The following is a 21,408-nucleotide window of genomic DNA, read 5'->3' on the forward strand; positions in this document are numbered from 1 at the left end:
TAACATTGGAACTCTAGATTGAACCCCAACATTAACATTGTACCTTAAATTTTCTACTTGGTTTCCTCTTAAATTGGCCGAAGGGTTGTGGGTTCGAACCCCCACAACCACTTTCATTTTATTCTTTAATTTTCGCTAGGGCATTGGGAGGTTGTGGGTTCAAACCCCCACAACTTCCTTATTTTTGTTTCTAATTTTGCTAGAGGTTGTGAGGTAGTGGGTTTGAATCCCAACAGCCTACTATTTTATTTTATTTTATTTTGAAATAACTTCATTAGGCTAGGCGTTTTGGCAGTGAGGTTGTGGGATCGAGCCCTCAAAACCTCACTTTGATTTCTCATTCAATTTTGTCATTCTCCTTTCCAACCTTGTGGTCGTGGATTCGATTCCCATGCCTTACATTTCCTTTTCTTTACTTTCTCTTCCTTCACTCGCTACTTGGAGGCCGTGGGCTCGATTACCACGCCTCCCATTTATTTATTTTAATTCTTGTTCTCTACTAACCCAGCAGACCCAATTTCGATTCCCCCAGCCCTCTTTTCTTTTTCCTTTCTCGCGAATTCCAGTAGCCAAAGGGTGAGGTCACAGGTTAGAATCCTGGTGGCCTAACCTCTTTAAAATGCATTAAATTTCCAGATTCCAACCTCCTTTCTGAACGAAATTAAAGTACACTAAGCTGGAAATTTATTCATATTTTTTTAGCTACCTTTTATCAACCTTTTCATGTTTGTTTCTTAGGGCATTTCTCCAAGCATTTAGTGCATTCTTAGGTTCAATTTAGTAGTTACATTAGTCAAGCGTTTCACTCAAAATTAGTAACTTCACACCCCATATGAACATCAAACTGTGACTAACTTTTGCACATAAAATTCATGGATTAGACATGCCTTTACACATCTCCAAATAGTGAGAAACTTCACTACCACACATTGCACACACACATCACTTTTTCACATGATTTGAAACAACATAATCATTATTCACAAAATTTTGAACATGCATACTTATACATAAACATCATGAAAACAAATTTCATCCCTACTTTGTACCAGCAAACATACCCAACCTAAAGTTCAATGGGATTTAGTGACAGGGACATGCAAAGGGGGAACAATCCTAATTTTCGGAATGAATATCTTGAATCTTAAGGGGTCTCTTGGGAAAGGGCAACGAAGAGGAAAGAAACCCATACCTTAATTGATGTTCAAACGATGAATTTGCTGCCAAACCCTCTCCTATTCAGTCCAAGCTACCTCAACGTCCACACCACTCAACGAACAACTTCTGTTTGCCTTAACGTTTTTAGTTACTTTGTTTTTCTTAAAATTTCATGTGTGTTCTTCAAGTGTGAAGAACTCTTTATATTATTTTAGTTCTTTGTTGTTTTTGGCAGAAACCAACGTGAGAGAGATGATGAAATGTGAGAGAGAGATTGTGAGAGAGTAGTCTAATAATAGGAGTTTTAGTTTGGGAATTAGTCAAACTAGGACTCCTTATTAATCGAAATAAAAACCTGATTGAATTATCTTAGTTAAAGGACCATTATGCCCTTAAAAAATCAGATTATAAACATTAATTAAATCAACAAAATGTTGCTTCTAATGGGGCTCGAACTCGGGTAGAGTGGCCCTTGTGAAATGGACCATTTTGGGTCAACCTGAGCCGAATTGGTTCTTTAGTTAAATAACTAATTAATTGATTAATTCCTTAGGGTAATTACGATATCACCCTTGGCCTGGAAAAGACCATTTTACCCCTGGACCCTCAAAACTTAAGATTCTTTTTAAGTCCGGTAAAGACTCATTCGATTAAATCTTCATTTTCGAGAGCCTTACTTGGTTGGTTCCAACCTTTCCAAGCTCAACTAACTCCCCAAGTTAATTGGCTTTGTCGTCGCAAGGGTTCTGAGGTCTGGTTCTACGCGTATTAATCTGTGTGAACCTTGGTCTAATCGCAAGCATTCTTGACACCTTAAGTATTTATCCTATTCATTTTTAGGATTATTACATTATCCCCTCCTTAGAGACATTCATCCCCGAATGACACTATTACTACATATCGTAATGCCAGTCAGATCATAATATAACCACTATGCACTGTCAAGCAATAGCAACAAAGTACGGAGAGATAAGAAAACATTGACTTAAGAGTAGGAAATCTAACCTCAAGTGCTGAAAAGATGAGGGTAGCGGGATCTCATGCAATCTCCTTATTCCTCACCGCTTGACCTGTCTGTCTAAGATCTCAACAGGAACGTCTTCATAAGACAAGTCTTCATCAACCCCCAAACCATCCACGGATAGAATCGATGGTTGATCACCTAGGCACTTGTTCAACATAGAGACATGAAAGACTGGATGGACAGAAGCTAGCTCCGCAGGCAATGCTAACTCATAGGCCACCTCACCCACACGCTATAGGATCTCATATGTCCCAACATACCTCAGACTCAGCTTCCCTTTGCTACAAAATCTCATCACCCCTTTCATAGGTGATATTTTCAAGTAAACCTGGTCACCAACCTCAAATTCTAAGGGCCGCTTTCTGTTGTCTGCATATGACTTTTGTCGGCTGTAAGCAGTAGCCAACCTGTCCTTAATCACTATAATCTTCTCTAATGCCTCATGAATGATCTCAAGACCCAAAATGTATTATTCTCCAACCTTGAACCACCCAAAAAAAGATCTACACCTCTTACCATACAGTGCCTCAAACGGTGCCATCCCAATGCTGGAGTGATAGCTATTATTATACGAGAAATCTATCAAAGGCAGATGGTCATCCTAGCTACCTCTGAAGTCAGTCACACACGCCCTCAACATGTACTCCAATGTTTGAATGGTGCGCTCTGCTTGCCCATCAATTTAAGGAGGTAAGGCGATACTAAGCTTTACCTTCGTGCCCAAACTTCTCTGGAAAGATCTCCAAAAATGGGAAATAACTTGATCTCCTCTATCTGAAATTATAGACAAAAAAATACGATGCCACGTCAAGATCTCATCAATATAAAGTCCCGCATAATCCTCGGCTCTGTAGGTGGACTTCACAGGGATAAAGTGAGCAGACTTAGTCAATCTGTCCATAATAACCCGTATGGAGTCATGCTACCTCTTAGTCCTCTGAATACCAACCACGAAGTCCATATTAATGTCTTCCCACTTCCAAGTCGGAACCTCAATAATCTGAGTCAGACCACCTGGCTTAAGATGCTCTGCCTTAACCTGCTGACAATTAGGACACTTAGCCACGTATTCTGAAATGTCCTTTTTCATGATATCCCACCAATACATCTGCTTAAGATCATGATATATCTTGGTGGAACCTGGATGTATGGAATATCTGGAACATGGGCCTCTACCACAACCCTTGTCCGCAAATCATCCACATCTGGTACACACAACCTTTCTTGGTATCTAAGTATGTCATCACCTCCCAAAGCGAAAAACTCATTCATTTTTAACAACACATAGTCCTTCAGCTCCATCAACACAGGATTAAGATGCTGACCCTTCTTAACTTCAACTACCAAGGATGATTCAGAACTAGGATGCACTGAAACACCCTCACTACTAGAGTCAACCAATCACACACCCAGTCTGGCTAGTCTGTGTATCTCTTTTGCCAACTCCTTATTCTCGTCCTCAACATGGGTTGTACTCCCATGATCATCCTGCTCAAAGCATCAGCCACAACATTAGCCTTACCTGGATGGTAGTGCACATTCATGTCATAATCCTTCAAAATATCCAACCATCTCCGCTGACGTAGATTCAACTCTTTATGTGTGAATGCGTACTGGAGACTCTTATGGTCTGGGAACACATCCACATTCACACCATACATATAATGCCTCCACATCTTCAGTGCAAACACCACAGCTACCAACTCCAGGTCATGGGTAGGATAATTCTTCTCATGAACCTTGAGCTGTCTGGAAGCATAGGCTATCACCTTACAAGATTGCATAAGAACACAACCCAAACCAACCCTAGATGCATCACAATAAACAGTGTAATTCTCATCACACTGAGGCAGAGTAAGCACCGGGGCTGAAGTGAGTCTGTCCTTGAGTTCCTGGAAACTCTTCTCACAAGTCTCCGTCCATTCAAACTTGGATATCTTCTTCGTCAAAGCTGTCAGTGGGGCAGCAATGGAAGAAAAGCCCTCCACAAACCTGTGGTAGTAACCAGCCAATCCCAGAAAGCTACGAATGTCAGTGGGAGTAAGGGGCTTTTGACAGTTCTTACTAGCTTCAGTCTTCCTGAGGTCCACCTCTACACCTTGATCGGACACAACATGACCCAGGAAGGTCACTGATCTCAGCCATAATTCACACTTAATGAATTTGGCATACAACTAATGTTGTCTAAGTACCTGCAAGGTTAGTCTCAAATGTTGTTCATGCTCTTCTTTGTTCTTAGAGTAGATGAGAATGTCATCAATGAATACTATGACGAAAGAGTCAAGGTATTCACAGAAGATTGTTCGTGAAAACCATAAATGCAGAAGGTGCATTTGTGAGACCAAATGACATGACTAGGAACTCATAGTGACCATAGCAGGTACGTAAGGCTGTCTTTAGGACATCTCCATCCCTAACCCTAAGCTGATGGTACCCTGAACGAAGATCAATTTTTGAAAAGAAAGTAGATCCTTGGAGTTGGTCAAACAAGTCATCTATTCTAGGAAGTAAATACTTGTTCTTGATAGTGACTTTGTTGAGCTGTCGATAATCGATAAACATTCTAAGGGTCCCATCTTTCTTCTTTACAAAAAACACTGGAGCCCCCCAAGGGGATATGCTCGCTGAATGAAACCCTTATCAGTGAGATCTTTTAACTGCAGCTTCAACTCTTTGAGTTCTGCTAGAGCCATTCTACAAAGAGGAATTGAAATTGGTTTAGTATCGGGTTCTAAGTCGATACCAAAGTCAATCTCTCGAAGGGGAGGGACTCCAGGCAAATCTTCAGAAAACACATCTAGGAATTCATTTACTACCAGTACTGAATCTATGGAAGTAATGTCATGATACAAATCATTAACACTCACAAAATAACATAGTAACCCCTTTGACATCATTTTATTGGCCTTAAGATTTGAAATCAAGGGATTAGGACGACTCAAATTGTACCCCTCGCAGACTAACTCTTCTTCATCAGGGAATCGAAATCTCACCACTCTACTACGACAGTCCAAGCAAGCATAACAACTGAGAAGCCAGTTAATGCCAAGAATAACAATAAAATCATTCATGGGTAACTTAACCAAGTTTGCACACATAGTCTTACCACTTAGAACTATTGGCAGTCCTTGTATACTCTAGCAGTTCTTACATTTTCTCCTAAAGGTGTACTAACCACTATTGGATCATGCAGAACTTCAGGCAATATCTCAAAATTAAGAGCAAGCAGAGGAGTTACAAAGAAAAACGTAGACCCTCGATCAAGTAAAGAATAAAAAGAAGTTGAGAATACTTGCAGCATACATGTGACCACATCAGCGGACTTCTCCTGATCCTCCATGCCCTTTCAGGGCATAGAACCTGTTCCTCTTAGGAGGTTCGGCTGCTGCTGCACCCTGTGGATTTGTCCTAGGCTGAGCATTACCTCCAGCCTGACCTCTGTTTTGTGGACAATCTCTTACCATGTGCCCACTCTTACCACAACCGAAGAAGGAATTCGTGCCATATATGCACTCTCCACTGTGAACTCAGCCACTCTTAGCACAGTTCTTCTAAGGACACTGAATCTCACCTCCATTTCCCCTCTTGGGCTCAGTTCAACCTCCTCTAGGTGCTGTACCCATCTAAGAGTTAGAGTTCCCAGAACTCTGTTACCCCTTCTTGAACCTGGGCTGCTCAGAGACGCCAAAATTGTTTCTGTGGCCTCCATGGCTAGGACCTCCCTGATCTTGAGGCCTAGGCCTCCTAACATCATGAACACCTCTTTTATTACGGTTTTCCTCTACCTGCTGGACATGCACTATCAAACTTGAAAGGTACATATTATTATGGAGCATCGCAGACCGACACTCCTCCTTCAGGTCTCCATTGATTTCTATGAGGAACCTGCTCATCTCATACCTGCTGTTCGAAACAAGGGAAGTAGCATACTTGGATAATTTCAACAAGGTTTAGTACTCTCCTCATTCTTGCTATTAAATACTAAGGAAAATAACATACCTTCATAGCTTAACAAACTTCAGGGAATACTCAGTGAATGTTTTAGTGACTTGTTTAAGGTTGATGAACTCCTCAACCTTGGCTTCCCTCATCTCTCTGGGGAAAAATCTTTCCAGAAATTTTGTCTTGAACAGCTCCCAAGTGACTGGCACTCCACCCAAAACATGGCTATCTTGCCACATCTTGCACTAAGTCTGTGCAACATCCTTGAGCTGATATGAAGCCAGTGCAGCCTTCTCAGTATCTGTGGCCCCCATAGCCACCAGAATCTTATGTACCTCATCCACAAACTCCTGAGGATCCTCTGATGTCTTATACCCTATGAAAATACGAAGGTTCATCCTCGTGAAGTCTCTCAACTTTTCAGCCATGCAGCGAATCGGTGGGTTCTCTCTGAACATCCTGCCGGTTGACTTGGGATGTTATAGCCTTAGACTTCATCATAATGGTATGTTCCCTCTGATTCAGAGATGCCCTCACCTCAGCATCAGTCAACGCAGCTGGGTTAACTGGCATGGCCACTCGTTCAGCTAGAGCCTGGGGTGGATCCTGATTACCCCAAGCAGCTGCTTCTCTTCTCCTCTGGCCATTAGCTCTCCTAGTGTTCACTTTCTGAAAAACAACAAGGATTGATGTTAGATACGCTCATAAAACCAAGAACTCAGACAATAGGAAAAGCACGATAAGATCAGAAGAAGGGAAATTTTCCTACGCATCATACAATCTCTAGTGCACTTCACTACAATGACATAGAAACTACTCAATGTGGTTGATGTGAACTTATATTCCTCGGAATTTAACCTAGTGCTCTGATACCAACTTTTTCACGACCGTCATCTATACCCCAGACGAGACCGGCGTCGTTGACCTCTCAGAGGTCGCAGACAAGCCTACTTACGTCATTCTTACTTTACATAGGTTAATTTTAGCGGAAAATTTGAAAATTTTTGTTTCCTAACATACTTATAAAAATGTTCTCATTACTACGTAATTGTTCACCATCAACCATCTAACATTATGGGATAAGCAACTGAAATAAATTGTTCAATTCTTATTAAGTGTATAATTGCCAAAATGGCACCACTACATAGTCTGAATAAAAAACAAAAAAGAGACGCTAGTGGAACATGCTCCACTAGCTCAACTCTAAAATTAAGCTTGGCTATAAAACAGTAGCATCATCAAAATCATGAGGACCTTCTAACTCCAGATGAATGCTGGACGTCCGGATAACTGCAACGATGATTCTGTAGCTCTATCGTCCACCTGTGCCTGCACCTAAAAATAGTGGAGTTTGTATAGGGTTTAGTACACAGTTGTACTTAGTGTGGGTATATGCAAGCACACCACGGATTGAATGAGAAAGAATATCTTTTTCCTAACAACATGAATTTTGGAAGTCAAGAGTGGACTTTCCAAATTGAGATTAGGAAAGTTTCCAAATTTGAATTAGGAAAGTGAGTGAGCTTTCCTGATTTGGAATAGGAAAGTTGTGCTATGAGATTAACATACATCATAATACATTTCACATTTGCACACAACACAAAACATTTACACATAGCATATATCATACAACACAATTTGCATGAAGCACATAACTTCTTTAATATCATTGATTCATATGCCATGAGACCTTGGAATCATGGACTTGGCATCAAGACTTCCCAAAAATGAGGGCTCAACATATGGGACCTCAAATAGGGAGCCTTCTTTAGCAAACATAGAGTCTTAGTGGGTTTATATGAAAGTATTGCTCATATAGTTATGCCTATAGACTCATGCATTGATATATGAACATGTGTGACATTATGGGTTATGTGAAAGGTTTGATCACATCTATGTATACTTTCATACACATGAATGATGATATAGTCAATAGAGGAGCCTTGAAAGGTGTGCTCAAGTGTATCCTAAACTAGATAGTGCTAATACATATGCTATGTCCATGTGAAAGGATATTCTCACATATCACATAATATATTGCATATAGCACATAACATTTTTCATATCATTCGTTCATATGCCATGAGACCTTGGAATCATGGACTTGACATCAAGATTTCCCAAAAATGAGGGCTCAAAATATGCGACCCCAACTAGGGAGCCTTCTTTAGCAAACATATAGTCTTATTCATTCATTCATACGTACTTCAATTCATTTAATTCATAGGCTAGTGTAAACACCAGCTATACCTCGGATGTAGTTTAAGAGTTTCATCGAGTTCGCTGTGCAATGATCAAGAATGAACTAGTGTAATTACTTAAGTCTAGCTCACCTCTTGATTATCCTATCCTAACACATTTGGTATCATTCATTTCATCATGTGCATCATTTGAGGCTGGCCTCATTCATTCATGGAGAACTTTAACTTTAACCAACAAAGATCATGTGAGCATCATGAAATCTGGTGTCATGAAACCCCACACCAAAAAGAGGCTGAATCACCGGCCAAAGTGACCCAAAACATACTAGCGTATATGGGAATTGAACCCCGCCAGATCCATATATTGGTAGTATAGGTTCGAAGACTAGGAGATAAAAGGAGACCCATACCCGGCTTGCCGTACAGTCTCATCTCATGAGAGTTACGTGAACCTCCTCCCTTCCCGAAAGAAGGAATCACCGCTCATAGCTAGTCTATCGGTGATCTAAATATAAAGTTCCATTACATTCAATTCATACGTCATGGAAGCTGGCTTCTAGTATGAGGACATCATAGCTCAATAGATGATTTCTCATCTCATCATTAGTATTAAGTGTGTTAATCTCAATACTTTCATTAGAATGTTCATAGAGACTGGTGTCTTCATTAATTTTACACTCTCCTAGGTGAGTACGTTTTGGTAACATTTACTTGGGCTCATTTGAGATTGCTCTCATCTTTTACATTAGCCTCATATCATGTTGTCACAACATTCATTAAGATTAGCAAATTTTCTCTTCATAATTACTCACCCCATTTTATGTGAATGTTCATTTCATCATATGCCAATTCACTTGGCCGTTTAGTGTGTTTCACACTCTTACTTAACCCTTCTAGGGTTTCATTATTTCATTGTTCATTTAATCATTTCTTTGTTGATTTCATCATGCCATTGTTCATTTCATCATATGCCAATGCACTTGGCCATTTAGTGTGTTTCACACTCTTACTTAACCCTTTTAGGGTTACATCAATTCATCACATACATCATAGGTTTACTTACTTTTAAACGTATGCTACAGTTATGAGTCTATACATACAAGCCAAGGGGCTTCATTCATAGTTTGTCTAAGTGATTCATATTTACCTAAGATTATGTGGTATAAGACTTATGCATCTTGTAAATATGCAAAGATATTAATTTCGATATTTAGAGTCAGCATTCATTAAATATTTACTTAAGTATGACTTATGTGTCAATACGGAATTGGGCAAGGGAACTCGATTTCGAATCCCTTGGACAACAATTAATATTATTTTAAACTTGACAATCACATTTTTAAGATTTGGGGGACCCTAGTTCGATTCCCATCAACCCCATTATATTTCCTCTCTTTTTCTCCTCTCCTTTTTCGTTTAAGTCAAGGAGGTTGTGGGTTCAATCCCCCACAATCTCATTATTTTTCTTTTAATTTATCTCTTAACTTTCTCACTTATCCAAGAGGTTGTGGGTTCAATCCCCACTCTCCAAATTTATTTTCTCCTTTATTTTTCTTCTAACTCTCTCATCCATTCAAGAGGTTGTGGGTTCAATCCCCACTCACCACATCTATTTTTCCTTGCATTTTTCCCACGAAATTTTTATGAATTTTTCATTTAGTGATGTCATCGGTTCAATCCCCAATGACCTCACATTTAATTTTTTTTAAACGAAGCTCATTTTTAAAAGTTGGCCGAGACTACAATTTCCAGCAGGCTGGAAATTTAGTCTCTCCCAATCCATTTTTGTCTTAATCTTTTGTTCATTTTCTTTGTTGCTTTCATGTAATGATGTCTTGGGTTCAATCCTTAGTTATCTCACTTATTTTGCATTCATTTTTCATTGCATTTTGTACCATTTTGTTTGGCCAAACACAACCTACCAAATGCTGGAAATTTGTTCACTATTTTCAGCTTCTTTTTATCATTATTCATACGTTAATTCTTAATGCATTTCGTGGATCATTTGGTTCATCTTTAAGTGTAATATTTTTATGATTATATTCATCCAACAATTACCATTTCATCCAGCAACATTACACCACTTTTACACCTCGTGATTTACACAAACATTAGCACATAAAATTCAACCATAAAAACATATCATTTTTCACATACTTTCAGTTGACATAACTTAACATGCTTACAGTTCCAAACACATAATCAAGAACACATTATCACCAAAATCAAACTTCATACTTAAACTACCAGAAAACATACCAACAACATGATCTCTAACCTATTTCACATTGAGATCAAAGAGATACTAGGGACAAGGAGTTCGACAAGAACGGGAACAACCCTAGTTTTTTAGTAGATTCACCTGAGCCTTAAGGGTCTCTTGGTAAAGGGACCAAGAATAAGAAAACCCATACCTTTTATTATGTTCAAACCTCGAATTTCTGCCCAAAATCTTCTCCAAAAATCACGTCCATATCACCTCAAAGTCAACACCAACTCGAACTTCTCTTTGCCTACGTGATTGATTTTGTTTGTTTTCTTATATTTTCGTTGTGAGTTCTTCAAGTGTAAAAAACTTTGGTTCACCTACTGTTTTTGGAGTTATTTTGGCAGAGAAAATGTGAATGAGAGTGATAGAGACGTGAGAGAAAGAGATGAGCATGGGAGAGAAGAATTTTATTAGGCTTAGGAGTCTAGTTTAGGACTTAGTCAAATAAGGTTTTATTTAATTATCAAAAATCTTATTTATTTTTATTTTAAATCAGTTAATAACTAATAAATATAAATTAATTACATTAATTTACCAACTTAAATTAAAACAATTTAATTCATTGCTTCCACCTAGGTTCGAACCTAGGTGGAGCAAGACTTCACTTCAAGATCCCAATTTCGGCCCTCTCTCACCAAAATACCCCTGCACCTTATTAATTGAATAATTAATTGTATATTTAGAGTAATTACGATACCACCCTCAGCCTGGAAAAATACCATTTTACCCCTAAACCCTCCAAACCTAAGATTTCCTCTTTTTAAGTCCGCTAAAGACTCCTTCGAGTAAATCTTTGTATTCGAGAGCCCTACATGGTTGGAACCAACCTTTTGTAGTTCAACTAACTCCCCAAGTTAGTTGGCTTGGCTGTAGGAAGGGTTTAGAGGTCTGGTTCTACGCGCATCAATCCGTATGAACACGCCGTGTGAACACGGTCTAATCGTAGGAATTCTAGACACATTAAACATTACTTAGCATATTCATTTTTAGGGTTGTTATATTAGCTCTATAAGATCTCTCTCTTATGTTTTCTTGTCTGGTGGTCTTTTGGATGTGATTGCTTGGATGATATTGCTCTATCTTTGAGGGAGAAAAGGTGAGTTTAAATGCTTATCTTTGTTTTATGGTTTGAATGAGTATGTGTGAAGGTGACACTTGTCGTTATTTGATGATGTATAAACTAAATAAGGCTACTTGAATGGTTAACTGGACTTAGGTAGGAGTATGGGACTCTACCTATGTCTTGCACTAGTTTGCCTTGATGGAGACCTTAGGAGGTTAATATTATGTATGTGTATGATGATAAATGTGAATGTCCTTATGTGATGAAATCTATGCTTATAAACATGTAAATAGCCTAGTGCGCTAAAGATATGGAGTTATGCATGTATGAAGGTTATAGATAAGTGGAGTATGGTGCCAATTGCAGTTCATGTTGGCTTACGTGATTTAGTAGGGTTATGGGGCTTTACTTGATTATTGAACATGTTAACTCTATGGTGATTATGATTGGTTATCTTACCTTACTATGTATGAAATATCTGTTATTTGATGATCTGATGCCAATTATGGAAATATATAAAATCTATGTAAAATAGAATGTTATGTTGAAAAATGTATGTCATGATATAGTTAAAGCTTGCTAGAAGTTATGGTGGTTAAAGTGAATTCTCTTTGATTGTTGAATTCCTATATGGTTTTGTATGATGGTAGCCAAATACTAGGATTTAAACTTGGAATGTTTAATAACTAACTATGGAAGCATGCTATCCTATGAATGTATGTGATTAAAAGTGTACATTGTCTCCGTTAGTATATAAGAGATACTTGATAAGTTGCTAGTGTAAATTGGAGCCCCTTGTGGAGACTTGATCCTAGTTGTAAAGGTAGTATGCATGCTATGAAGGATAAGTTGGTAAGCTTTGTATCTTATATTGCCATGCTTGTCCCCTCAATTGTCTAAATGTTGAATTTCAGGATATTTGGAAGCATGCTCACTATAAAGACTAGGCAACTTATTGTAACATGTTGGGAGAACAAACTAAATTGTCCCTTGATTAGATGATGTTGAAATATGTGTATAATTGATGCATATGAACATGATAATGATGTGAAAACGAGTTTTGCTATTTGGTAATAAAGAATGGGAGTCTTATGACATGATGAGTCGTAGAGTTATTTCTAACCTTCTTATTGTGTTATGAACTTCCTTGTTGTTTTCCTCAAATGATGTATGACCTTAGTGTCTATTGCATTGTGGTAAGACCTTATGTGAATTGAATAGTATGATCAAAATTCATGGTTGAGAATGATTTGCCTAAAATGATAAGGCTTGGAATGCCTTAGTTTTGCTAAATTGAATTAATAAAAATTCCCTCTAAAGTAGTAATCACTTTAAGTGATGAAAATGAAGGTTGTGTAGTTAATATCCTCTATAGGTTGGGTTAAGTTGATTTTAATTGGGTTTACCCTAAGTGGCGGATGGTGTTTGAGTAGTGAGGTTGTAGAAATTGTCTATGTTGTCCTTCTATTCTTACTTGAATTGGAAAATAATGAATTCTTAATAAGCTTGTTCATGAATATAGTCTTGCACAAAGTGTGAATTGCATGAACTCTATATGATTGGTATGAATTGATTGACATCATCATGGAGACATGATGAATTTTTCCAAAGATCATGAAAGGAAATTTTCTATATAATGTTTTCTCATGTTGACTTGCATTATAATGTGCTAATTGTGAAGTTGACTTCATGAGGTAAGATAAGGAAATTGGTAATAGTCACTTGTGAGGTGGAATATTTAGCCTTAAAATGAAAAGTTGAGACTCTTTAAAATGAATTATGTTGAGTCTCTTGAAAAATATGTGACTTATACTGATTTAGAATGCATAATTGTAGGCTCATTCATGAAAAGTGAAAGCATATTTAGCTAGGTGTCCATGTGTGTGCCTATAATTTGTGTTATTTTTCCAAAATGAGGCTTACTATAAGGGTGAGTATTATGTTAAGAAAAGAAATTTGTGGAATGACTTCCTATTTTGTTGTGATGTACTTGGTGTGACTTGCCACTTAAACTTCACTAGGAACGAACCATGAGCATGTCTTGGTTAAAAGTTGAGAATTCTCATTTTAAGAGTAATTTGACCTTGTACTTGCTAAGGTGTGAAACTCATGATACATGTAAGTGTGTTGAGAAGAAGAACATTCCTCCATGGACACCACTAAATATGATATGATTGAGTATGACCTTTATGGAACTAGGTCTAACTAATGAAGATCTTTGTGATTTAACTAACTCAAGTTTATGTGCATTGAAGTATGATTGCTTAAGTAACTTTGAGTATGGGTTATGATATGCCTATGAGTAGCTTTTCAAGATTTTCTTGTAATGAATTGAGATGTAATGATCATGTTATGATTAGGAGAAGGATGTTCTCCTATGAACATGAAAAGGACCGTTGTCAGGGACTTCGCCAAGGGTGAAGGGAGGAACCTTGGGCAGCCACTGTAGTAAACGACGGAGGCCTGTGACGGCCCGTCGTGGCTGTGACGCCCCGTCAAGGCCCATCCGTCGCGCGACTGTCTCCTGCGCAGGTTTGCTGCCAATTAAAGGGGTGAATGGGAAATTCACCCCAAGTCTTAACCTGATTATTAAGGGGTTATTTAATTTATTTTGGGTGTATATAAGTCATCAAAAACGTGATCAACCCATTCTAAAATTAACCCACATGTTTTAAGCCTTTCCCTCCCAAAATACTCTCTCTAGAAACCACCATTGTTGTTGAAGCTCAAGAACAGATTCAAGCTGGGTTTTCCATGGATGTATCATAAAATTTTAGAGGTTTTCAAAAAGACAAAGATATGGAAATCCTTCATCTTCAAGTAATCTTTCACTTGGAGAGCTCTTCTCAATGTTTTTCAAAGAAATCTTATGATCAAGTTTCCAATCCTCAAATCTAGCCATGGGTTCTTTCTCAAAACGTTTTTAATGATTAAATCATTATAAATAGAAGTTAATACAATGATTTGAACGTGATTTCACTCAAATTGAATGATGAACCCATGTTCCTTCCAAAATTGGTTTAGCTATTGCATGGGCTTCGTGATTATGGCTTGATCTTGATTAAATGGTGATTCTTTTACGTGGAATTGCTTGTGTTTATTGTTATTTACATTAATTTATTGTAAATTGATGATGATCAGTCCATGATGATAAATATATGACGATTTGAACATAAAACGCCTATGTTTCTACATGTTGCCCTGAAGTCGATTGTGACATCAGTTGTGTAGAGTTTTGATTATGTATGAACTGCTGTAGCTACTGTTTTAGGGTGATATAATGGATGAATTCTTTAGGTATCCTTAATGATCAAATTAATAAGGTCTTGCATGAATTGATCTAGATTCCTTTAGGCTATGAAGTCAAAAAGCTAAGTATGTGATAGATCTCGAATTGTGATTAGATGAAGCATGATTTCTTCTTGATTTTCTAATGAATTAGCTACTGCCTAATGAGTATACTGTTGATAAAATAGTAATGATGATCAAAGCCTTAGATAGTTCATAGTATTGGTAAAGTCTTCTATACTCTAGCAAATCGATAAGCCTAAATGCCTGTGTTGTAACGTTAATCTTGAGGGTATGTAATTATGATTTCAAAATGGCTAAATGTAGGTTTAGCTACTGACTTGGACTCATAATATGTATGAAACATGATCTAAATCAATGCAAGGGAAATTAGCTAATGATCTATGTTATTCTACTTTCCAAGTATGTTGATGTGTTCTATTATGTTATAGTATAATCATTTAGCGACTTGTACATGGTTTCTTATGTGTTTAAAGTAATTTAGACACTTCCATATATGTGAATTATTGATGAATAAGGAGTGTTGATCAATGATGATCAAAGGGTAAGAAATTGGTAAGAATGCTTATTCCCTCTACTCTTCTACTTCTTTATTTCTTTATAGTAATGTTGATGAAGCCTTATATGGCATTGTGTTGTATGGACCACTTATGGTGGAGGTGTTTGTCTTATTGTCATTATATATATGTTGACCATGGACTTGAAGGCAAATGGATGAATATATGATTTAGTGATTTAGATGATCACCATATGAGTAATTGTGCCTATTTTCCGATTCTAGTTGTGATCTAGGTTGTGTGGCTATTGTATGAGAATGTGTATATTCATGTTAGTGTATTATGTAGGTGCTTCCATTGATGTGTTAAAATGGTTAATATCCTCTACCCATGTACCCCTTATATGAAAGTGTAAATAGCCAAAGTTAGGAGTCTTAATTATAATGTATATATTTTCTTGTCTCCTATGCTATTATGTGTTGTGTGCTATGTGCTTGGAAGTGTAATATGGTCTCAGAGGGTTTCTGCCTCAAGTAAATATTTATAGCCATTATGTGATCATGTTGGTCAATGTAAACACACTCTCACTTACATGCATGTTACAAGTAGTATAGGTCATTGTGTCTAAATTAAAGGTAGTTCTCATATTCACAAGTGTCCACTACTATGCATGTAAAGTATATGTATGTGAAGTATGTTATGTATTCCTTACTAGGATTACTTGATAGGTGTACTAGTATGGGCAAGGGTATGGAACCTTGTCTATACATTGCACATGTGTATCTTGATAGGATAGTTCCTAGGTTTGGTTTCTATGTATATGAAATATGAAAATATGAAGATGTTATGAATATGATGTATATGAAAGGATGAAGTATGAATATGCGTAGTGTCTTAGTGGGTTTATATGAAAGGATTGCTCATATAGTTATCCCTATAGACTCATCCATTGATATATGAACATGTGTGACATTATGGGTTATGTGAAAGGTTTGCTCACATATATGTATACACTCACACACATAAATGATGATCTAGTCAATAAACGAGCCTAGAAAGGTGTGCTCAAGTGTATCCTAAACTAGATAGTGCTAATACATATGCTATGTCCATGTGGAAGGATATTCTCACATGATTTAGGTTGATGAACTCTCATCTATGACCTATGAGCTAAGCATATGAGGGGATGACTCTTCTAAACCTATGTTTTTATAAATAAATGTTAATGAAGGATTTTTCAAAAAAGGGAACTTAGAGTAGCACCGAGTGAGCTTGTATATGAGTGTGTGTCCCTTTCCAATGTGGGAAGGTAGGTCTACTATAAATCTCATGGGGTGGATAGCCTCATGACCCAACATAGGGTGTAGAGTTGATATTTTCATGAACCCCCCAAGTTCCATAAACTATGTTGCCACTATAGGATATTAGCTAGTGGATCCACCTAGAAAGCTATGTTTTTGATGGATTCTACTTCGGCCGGTAGACTACCCTTTATCGGTGTGGGGATATATGACACTGGATTCCATGTTAGCATAACATGGTCTATGTCGGTTAAGGCTATAGTTTCCCTAAAGTAAAATGGACAATGGAAGTTAATGACTAGGACCCTAAATAGAATGACTTAAGGGAGGTTACTTAGGATAGGTGGAAGTAATGAACCCATCTAGACATTGCACAAGTAGCTCCTTAGGAAATTCTAGGAAGGTTTTCTAATGCATTTCACTATGTATGTGTTCCTTATGCATGACATTGTAGTATATCTCTACTTGTTATGAAGATTTACATGATATGAGTCTTTATGAATGATGTTGATCTTGTTGACTATATGTGAAGGTCTTGACTTAACTATGTCTATGTGGTATTATACTTTTAATGATGGTATGTGTTGTCTTGTGTAGATGATATGTATGATTTTCCTTGTGGTCCTAAGGTGATACATTGCACCAAGTATCCCTAAAGGATTTCATGGGAGACTAATGAATTAAAAGGAAGAGTTCACTGTAAAGAGGAATGAGCTCACTGTAAAGTGATCTCGAATTGTACTTAAATTCTACATGTAATTTTCTATGATGTTTGGCCTTTAATTGTGTTTCTATGAAGTATGAAAATGATATATATGCTTTTGATAAAGGTTTTATGATGATTTACTCAAAATGGCATGAGTATAATTTCAAAGAAAATGTCCTTTTTAAATAGATGTTTTTGCATGGTTGCCATACTTAGTACATTGTGCTAATCCCATTCTTCTCTACTTTTTACACAAAGTGTAGGTTATGGATGCTTAAAGGAGGTTTATGATTGAGGAGCTTGATAGGTGATTTCTCAAGCTCAAGGAAAGGAATTCTTAAGTCCAAGGATGTCCTCATGTGTTCTTATTGTGAAGTCTATTTAGTAATGTCTAGTTTTGTATTATGTCATAAGGGCCTTGCCCGTAATAAACTCCAAAGTTATTGAGTTTAAGATGTAAAAGAGACTTAGAGTCTATATATTTATTATGACTTACATTTTATATGTATATGAAGTAAAGTTTCTAGCATATTAGGTGTTATGAAATGTTTTAAAATTTCCGCTAAATTTACTATGTCAATGTGATGAATTATAACTATGGGATTGTATAAGACCTCCGGAGGTCAAGTACGGCCCGTTACTTCTAGGGGGTGTTCCCCGGTCGTGACAGTAAGAAAGATTATGTATGATTTACATTTGGAAAAGAAGAAAAGTACTACCATTCTTGTCGACAACCAGGCAACTATTGCAATCTCAAGCAATTTGGTGTTTCACAAGAAGATCAAGCATTTCAACAGCAAGTTCTATTTCCTGAGAGAAGTTCAGCAAAGGAGAGCAGTGACTAGTCTATTGTAAGAATGAAAACCAGCTAGCAGACCTGTTTACTAAGCCTTTACCAATCAACAAGTTTGAGCTTCTTAGATAGAAAATTGGAGTTTCTAGTATCCAAAGCAAGGAGAAGTGTTAGGAATCTGCTTTTGAACTGCGGGAAATTGAATTTTACCGCCTATGATTTAACTAAGACTTAGTCAATTAGTTGTTAGTAATGCTTTCATATTTTTTAGGAGTTCTTTAGTGAACTGCTAACGATTGTGTGTTGCATTTTCTTTTTACATTTCATTCTAGGATCTTATATATCCAATGTGAACCATTAATAAATTTTCAATTTTTCTACTTCTATTCTTTTTCAGTCTCTCGTCTTTTTTTTTTTGTTTTAGGTGCAGTCTTCAATTTCCCTTTGTATTAGTTAGCTTAAAAAGGTTTTTAAAACCTTCACTTTGGAAGTTCTTCCTCAAGACCAATTGACATTCCACATGTGGATAGAGGTCCCAAGAAAGGAGAGTAATCACAACCATTTACAAAGACACCACCACCACCAACTTCAGCCTCACATTCTCCAGGTACTTTTTCACTATTCCTACTCCATTCCTTGAGAAATTTGTCGCTGATCAACGCCAAACCAGGACCTTAGTATACCAAATTCTTACGTAGAATGACCCCTGGTAATTTAGCGAGATGTGTTCGCTGAGGAGAAGAAGATAAAAAATGAGATGCGGAAGAACCTAGCTTTCTTTTACTTGTTTGCTTCACGTTCATTTGACATTAAAATGAGTTCCAAACGAAGTTGATCGGCATCCTATCTAATGTTGCTGAACTTGATGGCGGTAGAAGTTCCTATTCAGGTCATGCAAGAATCATTGTTTAACTTGTTTAGTGAGCAGCCTACCACTCAATCCCTTGACAAATGCTGGAGGGGGGAACTCCCTAAAAGAAAATCCAGCAACAAAGAACACAGAGCTGAAGATTCTGATCAGGAGATTTTGGATGACCTATCTAAAGTAGAAAGAATACAATAGAAAACAACTACAAGGCTTCGAGGAAAAAAGGTAAAAAAGGATGAAGCACTTGCACAACAACGATGAGGTGTCGTCTTAGTTGGCGGTTTTGGTAGCGGAGAACCTTTCCTAGTTAGTGGTAGACAGCCTGACTGAGAGTAGGTTTCTTAGAGTGCATCTGTTGATATGAGTGCCGATGTTGATCTTACTACCAGCGCCTAGTGCACCATAGGTATGAACCCTCCTTTTAACCTTGAATTTTTTTTCTTTATAAACTTTGAGGGCAATGTCCTTTTGTTATGGAAGGTGGTGGTGAGAAACCTACCATGTTATGTTTTAGAATTAATGGAGGTTTACTATGTTGTTTTCTAATAATTATGATTGTTGTGTTGTTTTTTTGAGGAAAATGTGATGTTTTTGTGTTGAGCTGTGCAACAACTAATTACTTTAGAGATGAAGACCTTAATTCTGTTAGGCTTTTTAAATGACATCTTAGGTACTCATGAGGTGATCATTGCTAGTCTAGAAATAAAATGGTGAACCAAGAAACTGGAAAATGCAGTCATGTGTCATGTATGTGTGTGAGGTTCATTTTCAGACTAACGATAGAAGAAGCAACTAGAAAATGCCTGAGTAGTCTTGCTTAAATATGAGAATAACTGATAGGAAATGATCAATAGGGCATTTTTGCTAAGCCGTTGAAAACCCATAAACAACGCAACCAAATTAAAAGTTTATCACTTGAACCCGATTTTAGATATAAACCAGTTTTTTTCTTACCTATTAAACATTATATCCTTGGATCTCCGAATATACGATGTAACAACTAAGACGAAAAGCCTAAGTTGAGGGTGATTACAACCTGATCAGAAAGGAAAAGTGAAAAAGAAGGTTAAATTAGTTAGCTGAAAGCACAAAATGTATAAAAAAGGAAACAAAAAGAAAATAAAAATAAAATTATGGTTGTTGAGAGGTACTTAAATGAAGAAAAGGAGGGAATCATTCAGAAAGAGTTGTGTGCAACCGAAACATTGGAGAACCAGGGGACTAGTCAATTACAAACCCAATTATCCATTCCCTTGACTGAGCCTATGTTACAAGTTTTTTTTAAAAAAAAGCGTAGAAGGAAAGGGAAAGCCTAAGCATGGTCTTTTGTTGGTAGTTTTAGAAGTTCTTTGAGAGTGCAAACGTAGAACTTAGTCCCAATTATCATGACTGAGGGACTTCTTTTGTGTGAGGAAAACAATGATTGAATTTGATAGTTAGATTGTACTAGATGCTATTACACATGCATCAGCATGGTCAATTGTTAGCAATGGGATTTCATATATTGATCCTTGCATGTTGCATTGATGCTTTTGGATACAATTGTGTTTGATGTGGTTAATGCTTACTTCAAATGTCATTGAATCTGTAAGGACAGAGTGTATTGTTTTTCTCATCACTTGAGGACAAGTTAGGGTTATATGTTAAGGGGGCTGATGCACCTTGAGATCTTGGCACATTAGACGCTTCAAAACTAAGGATTAATACTAGAATCAACTGTGTTTTTGGGGATATGATGTGTTTCGGTCATGTTTTTACATGTATAGAAGGTGGACGTGAAATAAGAAAGAAAATAACAAAATGTAGAAGAATTGAGGAAAATAAAGACCACAAACGGCCTCACAGACCGTGGTCTTCACTACTGATCATGAATAAGCATGTGGAGTTGGAACAATGATCAGGAATCAAAGAGTTAAGATGCCAGTTAACCAAGTGAAGACCATTGGAACCTATACGTATCGTGGTCTTTGTCATGAGTCGTGGTGTTGCCCGTGGTGACTTTCTAGTGTATGTGCATTGAAGGCCCAACTTTGGAGAAGTAAACCCCAGATAATAACCTAAGCTAGAGCTTAACATGATGTAGTTTCCTCAAAAGGGTTAATGTAAATATAAGAGTCGTAAAAAAATCCCTAACCTAGTTTCAATATATTAGTCCCTTAATGTCAAGGAATGACCCCCCTCCCCAGGACACTCCAAGGGTCCTTGATGAGTGCAAGGGTCTTCTCAAAAAACTGTCCAAAAACAGTCCCATCGATAAAGGAAGGACCACAAGGCGTG

The sequence above is a fragment of the Solanum pennellii genome, chromosome 8, assembly GCF_001406875.1.
Source record: "Solanum pennellii chromosome 8, SPENNV200".
Classification (NCBI taxonomy): Eukaryota; Viridiplantae; Streptophyta; class Magnoliopsida; order Solanales; family Solanaceae; genus Solanum; species Solanum pennellii.